General features: G+C 46.5%; 10 non-coding genes and 1 pseudogene across 10 annotated transcripts; all 11 read right to left on the bottom strand.

Moving 5' to 3' along the window:
- Nucleotides 1-645: 645 nt before the first annotated feature.
- Nucleotides 646-836, bottom strand: LOC142693042 (U2 spliceosomal RNA). Its single transcript, XR_012861422.1, has one exon. It is a non-coding gene; the product is annotated as a U2 spliceosomal RNA (small nuclear RNA).
- A 1,304-nt stretch (nt 837-2,140) lies between these two features.
- On the bottom strand, nt 2,141-2,331 carry LOC142693041 (U2 spliceosomal RNA). The gene has a single exon (XR_012861421.1). It is a non-coding gene; the product is annotated as a U2 spliceosomal RNA (small nuclear RNA).
- A 1,288-nt stretch (nt 2,332-3,619) lies between these two features.
- On the bottom strand, nt 3,620-3,810 carry LOC142693040 (U2 spliceosomal RNA). Its single transcript, XR_012861420.1, has one exon. It is a non-coding gene; the product is annotated as a U2 spliceosomal RNA (small nuclear RNA).
- Nucleotides 3,811-5,094: 1,284 nt separating this feature from the next.
- LOC142693039 (U2 spliceosomal RNA) lies at nt 5,095-5,285 on the bottom strand. The gene has a single exon (XR_012861419.1). It is a non-coding gene; the product is annotated as a U2 spliceosomal RNA (small nuclear RNA).
- Nucleotides 5,286-6,569: 1,284 nt separating this feature from the next.
- On the bottom strand, nt 6,570-6,760 carry LOC142693038 (U2 spliceosomal RNA). Its single transcript, XR_012861418.1, has one exon. It is a non-coding gene; the product is annotated as a U2 spliceosomal RNA (small nuclear RNA).
- Nucleotides 6,761-8,064: 1,304 nt separating this feature from the next.
- Nucleotides 8,065-8,255, bottom strand: LOC142693035 (U2 spliceosomal RNA). Its single transcript, XR_012861416.1, has one exon. It is a non-coding gene; the product is annotated as a U2 spliceosomal RNA (small nuclear RNA).
- Nucleotides 8,256-9,532: 1,277 nt separating this feature from the next.
- LOC142693034 (U2 spliceosomal RNA) lies at nt 9,533-9,723 on the bottom strand. Its single transcript, XR_012861415.1, has one exon. It is a non-coding gene; the product is annotated as a U2 spliceosomal RNA (small nuclear RNA).
- A 1,295-nt stretch (nt 9,724-11,018) lies between these two features.
- On the bottom strand, nt 11,019-11,209 carry LOC142693033 (U2 spliceosomal RNA). The gene has a single exon (XR_012861414.1). It is a non-coding gene; the product is annotated as a U2 spliceosomal RNA (small nuclear RNA).
- A 1,281-nt stretch (nt 11,210-12,490) lies between these two features.
- On the bottom strand, nt 12,491-12,681 carry LOC142693397 (U2 spliceosomal RNA). The gene has a single exon (XR_012861744.1). It is a non-coding gene; the product is annotated as a U2 spliceosomal RNA (small nuclear RNA).
- A 1,284-nt stretch (nt 12,682-13,965) lies between these two features.
- Nucleotides 13,966-14,156, bottom strand: LOC142693032 (U2 spliceosomal RNA). The gene has a single exon (XR_012861413.1). It is a non-coding gene; the product is annotated as a U2 spliceosomal RNA (small nuclear RNA).
- Nucleotides 14,157-15,507: 1,351 nt separating this feature from the next.
- On the bottom strand, nt 15,508-15,684 carry LOC142693429 (U2 spliceosomal RNA; annotated as a pseudogene).
- Nucleotides 15,685-19,327: the final 3,643 nt, after the last annotated feature.

Genomic DNA, 19,327 nt, shown 5'->3' with positions numbered 1-19,327 from the left:
ACAACTTCTCCTTGCTCCTACAACCTCCATCCTTGCACAGTTTGTTATTCTTCTAGGTAACATAGTAACAAATCCAAATTGCTGCTCTCTTTGTAGGCAAGCAAGGCTTTGTTGCAACTGCAATTCTTACTTCTTCTTGAAATGTAGGGACGACAGTACATTCCATCACATCCATCTAGTGTACACAGGTAGGTCCATTGTGGCGGGCAGGCGAGCGGGCGGGCTGCTTTATTGGCTGTTTGCTGTTCCCCTACTCCACTCCACTATTTGACTGTTGTGCTGCATCAATCAATCAATCAATCAATCAATCAATCAATCAATCAATCAATCAATCAATCAATCAATCAGTGGCTGGCTCAGGTGCAGCTCTTTAACTTACCTAAAAGGGAGGGCGGAGAGAAGACAAGGAAGGTGAATGAGGTGTTCCAATGTGAAATGCCGGAAACACAGAAACACAGACGACACACAACAAGAGGTGGCAATCTATTCATTAATTGCATTTAATCAATGAGCTCATTATCACTCATGCATTGTCCAACAGGTGTTGAAATAATGGGATTAAAAGGGGAGATCCCTTCAGAAAGACAGAAACAATAGCAAAGACAAAAAACACTTTTGGAATCTGCTTTTAGTCAACACATAAGGAAAGGGTGCACCGGTCCTGGAAATACTGCAATACCAGGTCAATGCGTGGAGTGGACAGAGCAAGCTCTATTTCCATCTCCCTGTTCTAAAAATCCATTTAATATATGGTCCCCAGATAGGGGACGTATCAGATATTAAACTGATAAGAACAGATACTACACTTGATCTTAGCCAAAAGGCCGAGAAGCGATAACCCGAACGGGCCGCGCGTTGCCCGAGCCTGCCCGATACTGCTGTTCAGCCCTTGCAGCGATTCAGCCTACTTCTAGGCAATTCCATGGGGCCCTGCAGGCTCACACACTCACAGCTACACGGGAGGTGAATAAAGGCCGGAGAGGAAGCCAGACAGGATTTGCTTCTTTTGCTTGCACCACAATGCAGTGCTGAAAGAGGAGGAATCTACATAAAAACGCCTTCCTGGCAACGCCCAAATGCCCTGCTGCCATGCAGATAAACACTGGCAGCGGCAGCAAGTGCATGCCCACAGCCACCCCTTGTTCCTTCACACCTTGTATCAGCTGTAATCCAGTCCAGTCCAGTGCTGCCTGCTGAGCAGCACTGACCAACACTGCCTGGGCCCAGGCTTTTATCTCTGAGGCCCCATTATGATGTCAGAAAGCTGGCTCTGGAATCCTGAGGGCTCCACTATGACACGTGCAAAGTTCCGTCTGAACTTTATATAAGACGGTGAGGCTCAGTCAGTCACTCAGTGTTGCCTGAGAGGGCAACACTGCAACAGCCGGCCGCCAGGCTGTCTTTTTTTTGCACAGCTAGTTGCCTCCAGGAGGCCACAAGAGGGAGACAAGGGACTGCAAAATGGAAAATAGGCATCCACCAACTTTACCGACAACTTCTCCTTGCTCCTACAACCTCCATCCTTGCACAGTTTGTTATTCTTCTAGGTAACATAGTAACAAATCCAAATTGCTGCTCTCTTTGTAGGCAAGCAAGGCTTTGTTGCAACTGCAATTCTTACTTCTTCTTGAAATGTAGGGACGACAGTACATTCCATCACATCCATCTAGTGTACACAGGTAGGTCCATTGTGGCGGGCAGGCGAGCGGGCGGGCTGCTTTATTGGCTGTTTGCTGTTCCCCTACTCCACTCCACTATTTGACTGTTGTGCTGCATCAATCAATCAATCAATCAATCAATCAATCAATCAATCAATCAATCAATCAATCAATCAATCAATCAGTGGCTGGCTCAGGTGCAGCTCTTTAACTTACCTAAAAGGGAGGGCGGAGAGAAGACAAGGAAGGTGAATGAGGTGTTCCAATGTGAAATGCCGGAAACACAGAAACACAGACGACACACAACAAGAGGTGGCAATCTATTCATTAATTGCATTTAATCAATGAGCTCATTATCACTCATGCATTGTCCAACAGGTGTTGAAATAATGGGATTAAAAGGGGAGATCCCTTCAGAAAGACAGAAACAATAGCAAAGACAAAAAACACTTTTGGAATCTGCTTTTAGTCAACACATAAGGAAAGGGTGCACCGGTCCTGGAAATACTGCAATACCAGGTCAATGCGTGGAGTGGACAGAGCAAGCTCTATTTCCATCTCCCTGTTCTAAAAATCCATTTAATATATGGTCCCCAGATAGGGGACGTATCAGATATTAAACTGATAAGAACAGATACTACACTTGATCTTAGCCAAAAGGCCGAGAAGCGATAACCCGAACGGGCCGCGCGTTGCCCGAGCCTGCCCGATACTGCTGTTCAGCCCTTGCAGCGATTCAGCCTACTTCTAGGCAATTCCATGGGGCCCTGCAGGCTCACACACTCACAGCTACACGGGAGGTGAATAAAGGCCGGAGAGGAAGCCAGACAGGATTTGCTTCTTTTGCTTGCACCACAATGCAGTGCTGAAAGAGGAGGAATCTACATAAAAACGCCTTCCTGGCAACGCCCAAATGCCCTGCTGCCATGCAGATAAACACTGGCAGCGGCAGCAAGTGCATGCCCACAGCCACCCCTTGTTCCTTCACACCTTGTATCAGCTGTAATCCAGTCCAGTCCAGTGCTGCCTGCTGAGCAGCACTGACCAACACTGCCTGGGCCCAGGCTTTTATCTCTGAGGCCCCATTATGATGTCAGAAAGCTGGCTCTGGAATCCTGAGGGCTCCACTATGACACGTGCAAAGTTCCGTCTGAACTTTATATAAGACGGTGAGGCTCAGTCAGTCACTCAGTGTTGCCTGAGAGGGCAACACTGCAACAGCCGGCCGCCAGGCTGTCTTTTTTTTGCACAGCTAGTTGCCTCCAGGAGGCCACAAGAGGGAGACAAGGGACTGCAAAATGGAAAATAGGCATCCACCAACTTTACAGACAACTTCTCCTTGCTCCTACAACCTCCATCCTTGCACAGTTTGTTATTCTTCTAGGTAACATAGTAACAAATCCAAATTGCTGCTCTCTTTGTAGGCAAGCAAGGCTTTGTTGCAACTGCAATTCTTACTTCTTCTTGAAATGTAGGGACGACAGTACATTCCATCACATCCATCTAGTGTACACAGGTAGGTCCATTGTGGCGGGCAGGCGAGCGGGCGGGCTGCTTTATTGGCTGTTTGCTGTTCCCCTACTCCACTCCACTATTTGACTGTTGTGCTGCATCAATCAATCAATCAATCAATCAATCAATCAATCAATCAATCAATCAATCAGTGGCTGGCTCAGGTGCAGCTCTTTAACTTACCTAAAAGGGAGGGCGGAGAGAAGACAAGGAAGGTGAATGAGGTGTTCCAATGTGAAATGCCGGAAACACAGAAACACAGACGACACACAACAAGAGGTGGCAATCTATTCATTAATTGCATTTAATCAATGAGCTCATTATCACTCATGCATTGTCCAACAGGTGTTGAAATAATGGGATTAAAAGGGGAGATCCCTTCAGAAAGACAGAAACAATAGCAAAGACAAAAAACACTTTTGGAATTTGCTTTTAGTCAACACATAAGGAAAGGGTGCACCGGTCCTGGAAATACTGCAATACCAGGTCAATGCGTGGAGTGGACAGAGCAAGCTCTATTTCCATCTCCCTGTTCTAAAAATCCATTTAATATATGGTCCCCAGATAGGGGACGTATCAGATATTAAACTGATAAGAACAGATACTACACTTGATCTTAGCCAAAAGGCCGAGAAGCGATAACCCGAACGGGCCGCGCGTTGCCCGAGCCTGCCCGATACTGCTGTTCAGCCCTTGCAGCGATTCAGCCTACTTCTAGGCAATTCCATGGGGCCCTGCAGGCTCACACACTCACAGCTACACGGGAGGTGAATAAAGGCCGGAGAGGAAGCCAGACAGGATTTGCTTCTTTTGCTTGCACCACAATGCAGTGCTGAAAGAGGAGGAATCTACATAAAAACGCCTTCCTGGCAACGCCCAAATGCCCTGCTGCCATGCAGATAAACACTGGCAGCGGCAGCAAGTGCATGCCCACAGCCACCCCTTGTTCCTTCACACCTTGTATCAGCTGTAATCCAGTCCAGTCCAGTGCTGCCTGCTGAGCAGCACTGACCAACACTGCCTGGGCCCAGGCTTTTATCTCTGAGGCCCCATTATGATGTCAGAAAGCTGGCTCTGGAATCCTGAGGGCTCCACTATGACACGTGCAAAGTTCCGTCTGAACTTTATATAAGACGGTGAGGCTCAGTCAGTCACTCAGTGTTGCCTGAGAGGGCAACACTGCAACAGCCGGCCGCCAGGCTGTCTTTTTTTTGCACAGCTAGTTGCCTCCAGGAGGCCACAAGAGGGAGACAAGGGACTGCAAAATGGAAAATAGGCATCCACCAACTTTACAGACAACTTCTCCTTGCTCCTACAACCTCCATCCTTGCACAGTTTGTTATTCTTCTAGGTAACATAGTAACAAATCCAAATTGCTGCTCTCTTTGTAGGCAAGCAAGGCTTTGTTGCAACTGCAATTCTTACTTCTTCTTGAAATGTAGGGACGACAGTACATTCCATCACATCCATCTAGTGTACACAGGTAGGTCCATTGTGGCGGGCAGGCGAGCGGGCGGGCTGCTTTATTGGCTGTTTGCTGTTCCCCTACTCCACTCCACTATTTGACTGTTGTGCTGCATCAATCAATCAATCAATCAATCAATCAATCAATCAATCAATCAATCAGTGGCTGGCTCAGGTGCAGCTCTTTAACTTACCTAAAAGGGAGGGCGGAGAGAAGACAAGGAAGGTGAATGAGGTGTTCCAATGTGAAATGCCGGAAACACAGAAACACAGACGACACACAACAAGAGGTGGCAATCTATTCATTAATTGCATTTAATCAATGAGCTCATTATCACTCATGCATTGTCCAACAGGTGTTGAAATAATGGGATTAAAAGGGGAGATCCCTTCAGAAAGACAGAAACAATAGCAAAGACAAAAAACACTTTTGGAATCTGCTTTTAGTCAACACATAAGGAAAGGGTGCACCGGTCCTGGAAATACTGCAATACCAGGTCAATGCGTGGAGTGGACAGAGCAAGCTCTATTTCCATCTCCCTGTTCTAAAAATCCATTTAATATATGGTCCCCAGATAGGGGACGTATCAGATATTAAACTGATAAGAACAGATACTACACTTGATCTTAGCCAAAAGGCCGAGAAGCGATAACCCGAACGGGCCGCGCGTTGCCCGAGCCTGCCCGATACTGCTGTTCAGCCCTTGCAGCGATTCAGCCTACTTCTAGGCAATTCCATGGGGCCCTGCAGGCTCACACACTCACAGCTACACGGGAGGTGAATAAAGGCCGGAGAGGAAGCCAGACAGGATTTGCTTCTTTTGCTTGCACCACAATGCAATGCTGAAAGAGGAGGAATCTACATAAAAACGCCTTCCTGGCAACGCCCAAATGCCCTGCTGCCATGCAGATAAACACTGGCAGCGGCAGCAAGTGCATGCCCACAGCCACCCCTTGTTCCTTCACACCTTGTATCAGCTGTAATCCAGTCCAGTCCAGTGCTGCCTGCTGAGCAGCACTGACCAACACTGCCTGGGCCCAGGCTTTTATCTCTGAGGCCCCATTATGATGTCAGAAAGCTGGCTCTGGAATCCTGAGGGCTCCACTATGACACGTGCAAAGTTCCGTCTGAACTTTATATAAGACGGTGAGGCTCAGTCAGTCACTCAGTGTTGCCTGAGAGGGCAACACTGCAACAGCCGGCCGCCAGGCTGTCTTTTTTTTGCACAGCTAGTTGCCTCCAGGAGGCCACAAGAGGGAGACAAGGGACTGCAAAATGGAAAATAGGCATCCACCAACTTTACAGACAACTTCTCCTTGCTCCTACAACCTCCATCCTTGCACAGTTTGTTATTCTTCTAGGTAACATAGTAACAAATCCAAATTGCTGCTCTCTTTGTAGGCAAGCAAGGCTTTGTTGCAACTGCAATTCTTACTTCTTCTTGAAATGTAGGGACGACAGTACATTCCATCACATCCATCTAGTGTACACAGGTAGGTCCATTGTGGCGGGCAGGCGAGCGGGCGGGCTGCTTTATTGGCTGTTTGCTGTTCCCCTACTCCACTCCACTATTTGACTGTTGTGCTGCATCAATCAATCAATCAATCAATCAATCAATCAATCAATCAATCAGTGGCTGGCTCAGGTGCAGCTCTTTAACTAACTTACCTAAAAGGGAGGGCGGAGAGAAGACAAGGAAGGTGAATGAGGTGTTCCAATGTGAAATGCCGGAAACACAGAAACACAGACGACACACAACAAGAGGTGGCAATCTATTCATTAATTGCATTTAATCAATGAGCTCATTATCACTCATGCATTGTCCAACAGGTGTTGAAATAATGGGATTAAAAGGGGAGATCCCTTCAGAAAGACAGAAACAATAGCAAAGACAAAAAACACTTTTGGAATCTGCTTTTAGTCAACACATAAGGAAAGGGTGCACCGGTCCTGGAAATACTGCAATACCAGGTCAATGCGTGGAGTGGACAGAGCAAGCTCTATTTCCATCTCCCTGTTCTAAAAATCCATTTAATATATGGTCCCCAGATAGGGGACGTATCAGATATTAAACTGATAAGAACAGATACTACACTTGATCTTAGCCAAAAGGCCGAGAAGCGATAACCCGAACGGGCCGCGCGTTGCCCGAGCCTGCCCGATACTGCTGTTCAGCCCTTGCAGCGATTCAGCCTACTTCTAGGCAATTCCATGGGGCCCTGCAGGCTCACACACTCACAGCTACACGGGAGGTGAATAAAGGCCGGAGAGGAAGCCAGACAGGATTTGCTTCTTTTGCTTGCACCACAATGCAGTGCTGAAAGAGGAGGAATCTACATAAAAACGCCTTCCTGGCAACGCCCAAATGCCCTGCTGCCATGCAGATAAACACTGGCAGCGGCAGCAAGTGCATGCCCACAGCCACCCCTTGTTCCTTCACACCTTGTATCAGCTGTAATCCAGTCCAGTCCAGTGCTGCCTGCTGAGCAGCACTGACCAACACTGCCTGGGCCCAGGCTTTTATCTCTGAGGCCCCATTATGATGTCAGAAAGCTGGCTCTGGAATCCTGAGGGCTCCACTATGACACGTGCAAAGTTCCGTCTGAACTTTATATAAGACGGTGAGGCTCAGTCAGTCACTCAGTGTTGCCTGAGAGGGCAACACTGCAACAGCCGGCCGCCAGGCTGTCTTTTTTTTGCACAGCTAGTTGCCTCCAGGAGGCCACAAGAGGGAGACAAGGGACTGCAAAATGGAAAATAGGCATCCACCAACTTTACAGACAACTTCTCCTTGCTCCTACAACCTCCATCCTTGCACAGTTTGTTATTCTTCTAGGTAACATAGTAACAAATCCAAATTGCTGCTCTCTTTGTAGGCAAGCAAGGCTTTGTTGCAACTGCAATTCTTACTTCTTCTTGAAATGTAGGGACGACAGTACATTCCATCACATCCATCTAGTGTACACAGGTAGGTCCATTGTGGCGGGCAGGCGAGCGGGCGGGCTGCTTTATTGGCTGTTTGCTGTTCCCCTACTCCACTCCACTATTTGACTGTTGTGCTGCATCAATCAATCAATCAATCAATCAATCAATCAATCAATCAATCAATCAATCAATCAATCAATCAATCAGTGGCTGGCTCAGGTGCAGCTCTTTAACTTACCTAAAAGGGAGGGCGGAGAGAAGACAAGGAAGGTGAATGAGGTGTTCCAATGTGAAATGCCGGAAACACAGAAACACAGACGACACACAACAAGAGGTGGCAATCTATTCATTAATTGCATTTAATCAATGAGCTCATTATCACTCATGCATTGTCCAACAGGTGTTGAAATAATGGGATTAAAAGGGGAGATCCCTTCAGAAAGACAGAAACAATAGCAAAGACAAAAAACACTTTTGGAATCTGCTTTTAGTCAACACATAAGGAAAGGGTGCACCGGTCCTGGAAATACTGCAATACCAGGTCAATGCGTGGAGTGGACAGAGCAAGCTCTATTTCCATCTCCCTGTTCTAAAAATCCATTTAATATATGGTCCCCAGATAGGGGACGTATCAGATATTAAACTGATAAGAACAGATACTACACTTGATCTTAGCCAAAAGGCCGAGAAGCGATAACCCGAACGGGCCGCGCGTTGCCCGAGCCTGCCCGATACTGCTGTTCAGCCCTTGCAGCGATTCAGCCTACTTCTAGGCAATTCCATGGGGCCCTGCAGGCTCACACACTCACAGCTACACGGGAGGTGAATAAAGGCCGGAGAGGAAGCCAGACAGGATTTGCTTCTTTTGCTTGCACCACAATGCAGTGCTGAAAGAGGAGGAATCTACATAAAAACGCCTTCCTGGCAACGCCCAAATGCCCTGCTGCCATGCAGATAAACACTGGCAGCGGCAGCAAGTGCATGCCCACAGCCACCCCTTGTTCCTTCACACCTTGTATCAGCTGTAATCCAGTCCAGTCCAGTGCTGCCTGCTGAGCAGCACTGACCAACACTGCCTGGGCCCAGGCTTTTATCTCTGAGGCCCCATTATGATGTCAGAAAGCTGGCTCTGGAATCCTGAGGGCTCCACTATGACACGTGCAAAGTTCCGTCTGAACTTTATATAAGACGGTGAGGCTCAGTCAGTCACTCAGTGTTGCCTGAGAGGGCAACACTGCAACAGCCGGCCGCCAGGCTGTCTTTTTTTTGCACAGCTAGTTGCCTCCAGGAGGCCACAAGAGGGAGACAAGGGACTGCAAAATGGAAAATAGGCATCCACCAACTTTACAGACAACTTCTCCTTGCTCCTACAACCTCCATCCTTGCACAGTTTGTTATTCTTCTAGGTAACATAGTAACAAATCCAAATTGCTGCTCTCTTTGTAGGCAAGCAAGGCTTTGTTGCAACTGCAATTCTTACTTCTTCTTGAAATGTAGGGACGACAGTACATTCCATCACATCCATCTAGTGTACACAGGTAGGTCCATTGTGGCGGGCAGGCGAGCGGGCGGGCTGCTTTATTGGCTGTTTGCTGTTCCCCTACTCCACTCCACTATTTGACTGTTGTGCTGCATCAATCAATCAATCAATCAATCAATCAATCAATCAATCAAGTGGCTGGCTCAGGTGCAGCTCTTTAACTTACCTAAAAGGGAGGGCGGAGAGAAGACAAGGAAGGTGAATGAGGTGTTCCAATGTGAAATGCCGGAAACACAGAAACACAGACGACACACAACAAGAGGTGGCAATCTATTCATTAATTGCATTTAATCAATGAGCTCATTATCACTCATGCATTGTCCAACAGGTGTTGAAATAATGGGATTAAAAGGGGAGATCCCTTCAGAAAGACAGAAACAATAGCAAAGACAAAAAACACTTTTGGAATCTGCTTTTAGTCAACACATAAGGAAAGGGTGCACCGGTCCTGGAAATACTGCAATACCAGGTCAATGCGTGGAGTGGACAGAGCAAGCTCTATTTCCATCTCCCTGTTCTAAAAATCCATTTAATATATGGTCCCCAGATAGGGGACGTATCAGATATTAAACTGATAAGAACAGATACTACACTTGATCTTAGCCAAAAGGCCGAGAAGCGATAACCCGAACGGGCCGCGCGTTGCCCGAGCCTGCCCGATACTGCTGTTCAGCCCTTGCAGCGATTCAGCCTACTTCTAGGCAATTCCATGGGGCCCTGCAGGCTCACACACTCACAGCTACACGGGAGGTGAATAAAGGCCGGAGAGGAAGCCAGACAGGATTTGCTTCTTTTGCTTGCACCACACTTGCACCACAATGCAGTGCTGAAAGAGGAGGAATCTACATAAAAACGCCTTCCTGGCAACGCCCAAATGCCCTGCTGCCATGCAGATAAACACTGGCAGCGGCAGCAAGTGCATGCCCACAGCCACCCCTTGTTCCTTCACACCTTGTATCAGCTGTAATCCAGTCCAGTCCAGTGCTGCCTGCTGAGCAGCACTGACCAACACTGCCTGGGCCCAGGCTTTTATCTCTGAGGCCCCATTATGATGTCAGAAAGCTGGCTCTGGAATCCTGAGGGCTCCACTATGACACGTGCAAAGTTCCGTCTGAACTTTATATAAGACGGTGAGGCTCAGTCAGTCACTCAGTGTTGCCTGAGAGGGCAACACTGCAACAGCCGGCCGCCAGGCTGTCTTTTTTTTGCACAGCTAGTTGCCTCCAGGAGGCCACAAGAGGGAGACAAGGGACTGCAAAATGGAAAATAGGCATCCACCAACTTTACAGACAACTTCTCCTTGCTCCTACAACCTCCATCCTTGCACAGTTTGTTATTCTTCTAGGTAACATAGTAACAAATCCAAATTGCTGCTCTCTTTGTAGGCAAGCAAGGCTTTGTTGCAACTGCAATTCTTACTTCTTCTTGAAATGTAGGGACGACAGTACATTCCATCACATCCATCTAGTGTACACAGGTAGGTCCATTGTGGCGGGCAGGCGAGCGGGCGGGCTGCTTTATTGGCTGTTTGCTGTTCCCCTACTCCACTCCACTATTTGACTGTTGTGCTGCATCAATCAATCAATCAATCAATCAATCAATCAATCAATCAATCAATCAGTGGCTGGCTCAGGTGCAGCTCTTTAACTTACCTAAAAGGGAGGGCGGAGAGAAGACAAGGAAGGTGAATGAGGTGTTCCAATGTGAAATGCCGGAAACACAGAAACACAGACGACACACAACAAGAGGTGGCAATCTATTCATTAATTGCATTTAATCAATGAGCTCATTATCACTCATGCATTGTCCAACAGGTGTTGAAATAATGGGATTAAAAGGGGAGATCCCTTCAGAAAGACAGAAACAATAGCAAAGACAAAAAACACTTTTGGAATCTGCTTTTAGTCAACACATAAGGAAAGGGTGCACCGGTCCTGGAAATACTGCAATACCAGGTCAATGCGTGGAGTGGACAGAGCAAGCTCTATTTCCATCTCCCTGTTCTAAAAATCCATTTAATATATGGTCCCCAGATAGGGGACGTATCAGATATTAAACTGATAAGAACAGATACTACACTTGATCTTAGCCAAAAGGCCGAGAAGCGATAACCCGAACGGGCCGCGCGTTGCCCGAGCCTGCCCGATACTGCTGTTCAGCCCTTGCAGCGATTCAGCCTACTTCTAGGCAATTCCATGGGGCCCTGCAGGCTCACACACTCACAGCTACACGGGAGGTGAATAAAGGCCGGAGAGGAAGCCAGACAGGATTTGCTTCTTTTGCTTGCACCACAATGCAGTGCTGAAAGAGGAGGAATCTACATAAAAACGCCTTCCTGGCAACGCCCAAATGCCCTGCTGCCATGCAGATAAACACTGGCAGCGGCAGCAAGTGCATGCCCACAGCCACCCCTTGTTCCTTCACACCTTGTATCAGCTGTAATCCAGTCCAGTCCAGTGCTGCCTGCTGAGCAGCACTGACCAACACTGCCTGGGCCCAGGCTTTTATCTCTGAGGCCCCATTATGATGTCAGAAAGCTGGCTCTGGAATCCTGAGGGCTCCACTATGACACGTGCAAAGTTCCGTCTGAACTTTATATAAGACGGTGAGGCTCAGTCAGTCACTCAGTGTTGCCTGAGAGGGCAACACTGCAACAGCCGGCCGCCAGGCTGTCTTTTTTTTGCACAGCTAGTTGCCTCCAGGAGGCCACAAGAGGGAGACAAGGGACTGCAAAATGGAAAATAGGCATCCACCAACTTTACAGACAACTTCTCCTTGCTCCTACAACCTCCATCCTTGCACAGTTTGTTATTCTTCTAGGTAACATAGTAACAAATCCAAATTGCTGCTCTCTTTGTAGGCAAGCAAGGCTTTGTTGCAACTGCAATTCTTACTTCTTCTTGAAATGTAGGGACGACAGTACATTCCATCACATCCATCTAGTGTACACAGGTAGGTCCATTGTGGCGGGCAGGCGAGCGGGCGGGCTGCTTTATTGGCTGTTTGCTGTTCCCCTACTCCACTCCACTATTTGACTGTTGTGCTGCAATCAATCAATCAATCAATCAATCAATCAATCAATCAATCAATCAGTGGCTGGCTCAGGTGCAGCTCTTTAACTTACCTAAAAGGGAGGGCGGAGAGAAGACAAGGAAGGTGAATGAGGTGTTCCAATGTGAAATGCCGGAAACACAGAAACACAGACGACACACAACAAGAGGTGGCAATCTATTCATTAATTGCATTTAATCAATGAGCTCATTATCACTCATGCATTGTCCAACAGGTGTTGAAATAATGGGATTAAAAGGGGAGATCCCTTCAGAAAGACAGAAACAATAGCAAAGACAAAAAACACTTTTGGAATCTGCTTTTAGTCAACACATAAGGAAAGGGTGCACCGGTCCTGGAAATACTGCAATACCAGGTCAATGCGTGGAGTGGACAGAACAAGCTCTATTTCCATCTCCCTGTTCTAAAAATCCATTTAATATATGGTCCCCAGATAGGGGACGTATCAGATATTAAACTGATAAGAACAGATACTACACTTGATCTTAGCCAAAAGGCCGAGAAGCGATAACCCGAACGGGCCGCGCGTTGCCCGAGCCTGCCCGATACTGCTGTTCAGCCCTTGCAGCGATTCAGCCTACTTCTAGGCAATTCCATGGGGCCCTGCAGGCTCACACACTCACAGCTACACGGGAGGTGAATAAAGGCCGGAGAGGAAGCCAGACAGGATTTGCTTCTTTTGCTTGCACCACAATGCAGTGCTGAAAGAGGAGGAATCTACATAAAAACGCCTTCCTGGCAACGCCCAAATGCCCTGCTGCCATGCAGATAAACACTGGCAGCGGCAGCAAGTGCATGCCCACAGCCACCCCTTGTTCCTTCACACCTTGTATCAGCTGTAATCCAGTCCAGTCCAGTGCTGCCTGCTGAGCAGCACTGACCAACACTGCCTGGGCCCAGGCTTTTATCTCTGAGGCCCCATTATGATGTCAGAAAGCTGGCTCTGGAATCCTGAGGGCTCCACTATGACACGTGCAAAGTTCCGTCTGAACTTTATATAAGACGGTGAGGCTCAGTCAGTCACTCAGTGTTGCCTGAGAGGGCAACACTGCAACAGCCGGCCGCCAGGCTGTCTTTTTTTTGCACAGCTAGTTGCCTCCAGGAGGCCACAAGAGGGAGACAAGGGACTGCAAAATGGAAAATAGGCATCCACCAACTTTACAGACAACTTCTCCTTGCTCCTACAACCTCCATCCTTGCACAGTTTGTTATTCTTCTAGGTAACATAGTAACAAATCCAAATTGCTGCTCTCTTTGTAGGCAAGCAAGGCTTTGTTGCAACTGCAATTCTTACTTCTTCTTGAAATGTAGGGACGACAGTACATTCCATCACATCCATCTAGTGTACACAGGTAGGTCCATTGTGGCGGGCAGGCGAGCGGGCGGGCTGCTTTATTGGCTGTTTGCTGTTCCCCTACTCCACTCCACTATTTGACTGTTGTGCTGCATCAATCAATCAATCAATCAATCAATCAATCAATCAATCAATCAATCAGTGGCTGGCTCAGGTGCAGCTCTTTAACTTACCTAAAAGGGAGGGCGGAGAGAAGACAAGGAAGGTGAATGAGGTGTTCCAATGTGAAATGCCGGAAACACAGAAACACAGACGACACACAACAAGAGGTGGCAATCTATTCATTAATTGCATTTAATCAATGAGCTCATTATCACTCATGCATTGTCCAACAGGTGTTGAAATAATGGGATTAAAAGGGGAGATCCCTTCAGAAAGACAGAAACAATAGCAAAGACAAAAAACACTTTTGGAATCTGCTTTTAGTCAACACATAAGGAAAGGGTGCACCGGTCCTGGAAATACTGCAATACCAGGTCAATGCGTGGAGTGGACAGAGCAAGCTCTATTTCCATCTCCCTGTTCTAAAAATCCATTTAATATATGGTCCCCAGATAGGGGACGTATCAGATATTAAACTGATAAGAACAGATACTACACTTGATCTTAGCCAAAAGGCCGAGAAGCGATAACCCGAACGGGCCGCGCGTTGCCCGAGCCTGCCCGATACTGCTGTTCAGCCCTTGCAGCGATTCAGCCTACTTCTAGGCAATTCCATGGGGCCCTGCAGGCTCACACACTCACAGCTACACGGGAGGTGAATAAAGGCCGGAGAGGAAGCCAGACAGGATTTGCTTCTTTTGCTTGCACCACAATGCAGTTAAAGGCCGGAGAGGAAGCCAGACAGGATTTGCTTCTTTTGCTTGCACCACAATGCAGTGCTGAAAGAGGAGGAATCTACATAAAAACGCCTTCCTGGCAACGCCCAAATGCCCTGCTGCCATGCAGATAAACACTGGCAGCGGCAGCAAGTGCATGCCCACAGCCACCCCTTGTTCCTTCACACCTTGTATCAGCTGTAATCCAGTCCAGTCCAGTGCTGCCTGCTGAGCAGCACTGACCAACACTGCCTGGGCCCAGGCTTTTATCTCTGAGGCCCCATTATGATGTCAGAAAGCTGGCTCTGGAATCCTGAGGGCTCCACTATGACACGTGCAAAGTTCCGTCTGAACTTTATATAAGACGGTGAGGCTCAGTCAGTCACTCAGTGTTGCCTGAGAGGGCAACACTGCAACAGCCGGCCGCCAGGCTGTCTTTTTTTTGCACAGCTAGTTGCCTCCAGGAGGCCACAAGAGGGAGACAAGGGACTGCAAAATGGAAAATAGGCATCCACCAACTTTACAGACAACTTCTCCTTGCTCCTACAACCTCCATCCTTGCACAGTTTGTTATTCTTCTAGGTAACATAGTAACAAATCCAAATTGCTGCTCTCTTTGTAGGCAAGCAAGGCTTTGTTTCAACTGCAATTCTTACTTCTTCTTGAAATGTAGGGACGACAGTACATTCCATCACATCCATCTAGTGTACACAGGTAGGTCCATTGTGGCGGGCAGGCGAGCGGGCGGGCTGCTTTATTGGCTGTTTGCTGTTCCCCTACTCCACTCCACTATTTGACTGTTGTGCTGCATCAATCAATCAATCAATCAATCAATCAATCAATCAATCAATCAATCAATCAATCAGTGGCTGGCTCAGGTGCAGCTCTTTAACTTACCTAAAAGGGAGGGCGGAGAGAAGACAAGGAAGGTGAATGAGGTGTTCCAATGTGAAATGCCGGAAACACAGAAACACAGACGACACACAACAAGAGGTGGCAATCTATTCATTAATTGCATTTAATCAATGAGCTCATTATCACTCATGCATTGTCCAACAGGTGTTGAAATAATGGGATTAAAAGGGGAGATCCCTTCAGAAAGACAGAAACAATAGCAAAGACAAAAAACACTTTTGGAATCTGCTTTTAGTCAACACATAAGGAAAGGGTGCACCGGTCCTGGAAATACTGCAATACCAGGTCAATGCGTGGAGTGGACAGAGCAAGCTCTATTTCCATCTCCCTGTTCTAAAAATCCATTTAATATATGGTCCCCAGATAGGGGACGTATCAGATATTATGTTCGGGTACTAATCAGTCTCAACCGGCAGGGATAATACGCTGAGTTCGTACGAAAGGAATCACACCACACAGAGTCTGGTACAAAGCTCCTCACTCAGCATCAGGCGTCACTGATTTATTTATTACACACATTTGTTCTATATCTCCTTTCTCCTGGGGGTGGGTACATGTTATCACACTTTTATAAAAGCACGTATCACTGTAAGCCTCTTGTTACTTTGTGTCATCCTTGGATAGGTTCACCCTTATCTGGTCCTTTAGATATGTCTTCATAGTTCATAGTTTGTTCATACCAGGAAGTGACTTGTTATTTTATTAGTGCGTAGTCCCTGTTCAGGGGCCATCTTGCCACGTATACTTATCTAATCCTATTACTATTGCTTCATCACAATTATGTACACAACTCTATAGTCTATATTTTATTAAAGAAAGAAAATTATTATAAACATTAACTTCTGTCCACTCCATCCTTCACAGTCCCCCCTTTTATCATTATTTTCTTCATTTCTTAACCTAAGTGTGTCCGTGCTCTGGGAAAGGGGAGTAAAAGGATTTTTTCACCAGTTTGAGACGAGCCTCCCCTATTAGGAGACCCCCCTTTGTAGCTGGACTTAAAGAGTCGGTGCACACCCTACACTATCTATTCATCTTCAGAACAATAGTCTCGATAAAGGGTGGTTGTTTTCATGGATGGAGTTGGTAAAAGTCCTTCAATTTCTGAAGAAAACATAAAAGTGGGAGTTACTTCAGTTATAGTTTTAGTCATTAATTTCTTCATACATGGTAATACACAACAAGCAATAACTGCGAAAAGCACTAGAAAGATTAAGATTACAATCCCAATTTGGGCCAGAATTTTCTGCCATCCGGTTAACCATGAGAAATACTGATCCCATGGGTCTGTGAAACCTCAATTTCGTTTTAATTCCTCGGATAAAGAAACAATCTGTTTGATTGCCATGGTTACTTTGCCGTTTGGTCCTGTGTTATCTGGAATAAAAGTACGACAGGTAGTACCTATCATGGCACAAACGCCTCCTTTTTCTGCTAGTATCATATCAAGGGCCATACGGTTCTGGAAAGTCATAGTAGATGTGGGTCCTAACTGGTCAGCTAGACCTTGTAAAGCGTCCCTAGTATAGTTAACAAACCGTTGCTGGTTGTAATAGATATAATTTATCCAATCTACATTTTTGTTAGCTGTGATCATAGGGATTAATGATTCAAATCAAGCTGCTACCTGATCCCGGGCCTTGAATTCATCTGGGACCCCCCTTGGGACTCCTATAGCATCTATATACACATGGGGGTCAAAACTTCCTTTCAGATCTCTTTTTTCCCCTTGTAAATATGTGACTATTTTGAGAGATGGTCTCTTGGGTTTCTAACTGTATACCATTCAATACTCCTAAATATCTCTTAAAATTGTTATCAAGAATACAAAATATCTCCTATTTCTTATTTGGCTATTATTCATACATAATATCATCCCATCAGTTTCTTTTATTACAATCGTAGAGTTGAGCCTCTCCTTGTTGCATCTTTCATAAGTCTTATTTATCATTTCGTTTCTATTTTTACTGGTTGTATATTTCTGTCGATACTGTAAATCTGGTTCATAACAACAAAACCACAGCCCCGGCGTCTCTTCTTGTATGCTAATGTTGGCTGTTTTGTCTATGTGAAGGTACACAGTCCCTCCATGTGGTCCTTTTTTCCAAGTCCCTTCGGTTGTAGTCACATTTGTAGTATAACACGGGGCATTGGCCTTACATGTGTAGTTACCCTCCTTTCTATCCACTGTGGCATTCGCCCACCCTGTCCTGAACTGTTCCAGTGATTCTGTACTGATTACGTGTACAGGAGTAGCAGTTCTGCCTTTTTGTATAAGAGCACACGCAACAACCGCCGCAACAACCGCAAAGATCTTCATTCTTCTGGCTGAAGAACCTTTTTACAATGACTGGCGTGAATCCAGCTTGCCTTTCCTTCGAGCTTCACTGAGGTGCTTGTAACGAGTAGGACTTGAAAAGGACCATCAAATCTTGGGTCTAGACTTTTCCTCACGTGTCTTTTAACAACGACCCAATCTGCTGGTTCTAGCTTATACGTCAACTGAATCAGGACCTGGAATGGAAGCAAATACTTGTGCATGCACCTTGGTCAATTGTTTGTCAAGCGTTGATACATAATCTGTTAGTCTACCATACTGCATTTGGAGCACCTGTGGAAAATAACATCCTAATCTGGGAGCCGACCCAAATAAGATCTCATATGGGCTGAGACCTGTTCTTTTTGTGGGCGTGTATCTTACTGAGAACAAGGCTAATGGTAGACACTCGGTCCATGGTTTCCCGTTTTCTACCATTGCTTTTTGGATTTTCAATTTGAGAGTCCCATTTAGTCTCTCAACCTTCCCACTGCTTTGTGGATGGTATAGTGTATGTAGGGCTTGACTTATGCCTAGAGCTGACAACACATGGTTCATGATTTCACCCGTAAAATGAGTTCCTCTGTCTCTCTCGATCATCTCTGGAACTCCATATCTGCACACCACCTCGTTGATCAGTTTCTTTGCTGTGGCTACGGCTGTAGCTTTGGTTACTGGAAAAGCTTCTGGCCATCCTGAAAAGAGATCAATACAAACAAGCACATACTCCTAGGTACCAACTTTGGGTAGTTGAATATAGTCTATCTGCAGTCTCTGGAACGGATATATAGGTCTGGGTGTGTGCTTCTGTGGTACTTTTACAGTTCTTCCAATATTATGTGTTGCACAGATCATGCATCCTTGTGTAAAACTGCTGGCCATCACACTAAACCCTGGAGCATACCACACCTTGTTTACCAAGTCCATCATTGCCGTTTTTGACTGGTGTGTCTCTCCATGTGTTATTTGGGCCATCATTGGGAACATTGTCTTAGGCAGGCACAGTTTATTCTGGCATTGCCAGAGGCCATCTTTTCGTAGCGTTGCTCCTTGGGCCGTCCACTTGTCTTTTTCTTCTTTTGTTGCTTGTCCTTGAAGTTTTTGCCGTAGTTCCGGGCTTACAGCTGGTCTTGTTTCCTCTGGATCTTTTATCTGACATACGGCTGCTAACACGGGTAGCTTCTGTGCTGCTTGCTTTGCCGCTTCGTCTGCCAGGGCATTTCCTTTTGTCTCTGGTGAACTCACCTTAGTGTGAGCTTTTATCTTTACTACTGCTACTTCTGTGGGTAACATCAGGGTCGCCATCAAATATTTTACAAAGTCTGCATTCTTTACAGGTGTACCTGCAGAGGTCAAAAATTGTCTTGCCCTCCATATGGGGCCATAATCGTGTGCAATCCCAAATGCATATCGAGAGTCAGTGTATATATTTGCTGTCTTTCCTTCTGCATGTTGGCATGCTGCTGCCAGGGCCTTAAGCTCCGCTTCTTGTGCTGAGCGGGACGCTGGTAAGGAGGCTGCTTCTAGGACTACATCTTCGGTGGTTACTGCATATCCTGTAAGAAAAGATCCTTCTACAAAATACCTTGAACCATCCACAAAGAGTATTTAGGTCTGGGTTTTGGAGTGGGGTATCTTTTACATGTGCGAAGCCCACTGTTTCCTGGGCCATAAGGGCCATACAATCATGTTCATCAGTTTCAGACAAAAATTGTGACCATACTTTACCTACGTCTTCTCCCCCTTGCTCC

This window comes from Rhinoderma darwinii (genome assembly GCF_050947455.1).
Source record: "Rhinoderma darwinii isolate aRhiDar2 chromosome 5 unlocalized genomic scaffold, aRhiDar2.hap1 SUPER_5_unloc_42, whole genome shotgun sequence".
Taxonomy (NCBI): domain Eukaryota; kingdom Metazoa; phylum Chordata; class Amphibia; order Anura; family Rhinodermatidae; genus Rhinoderma; species Rhinoderma darwinii.
This window is presented reverse-complemented; position numbering and strand designations above follow the sequence as displayed.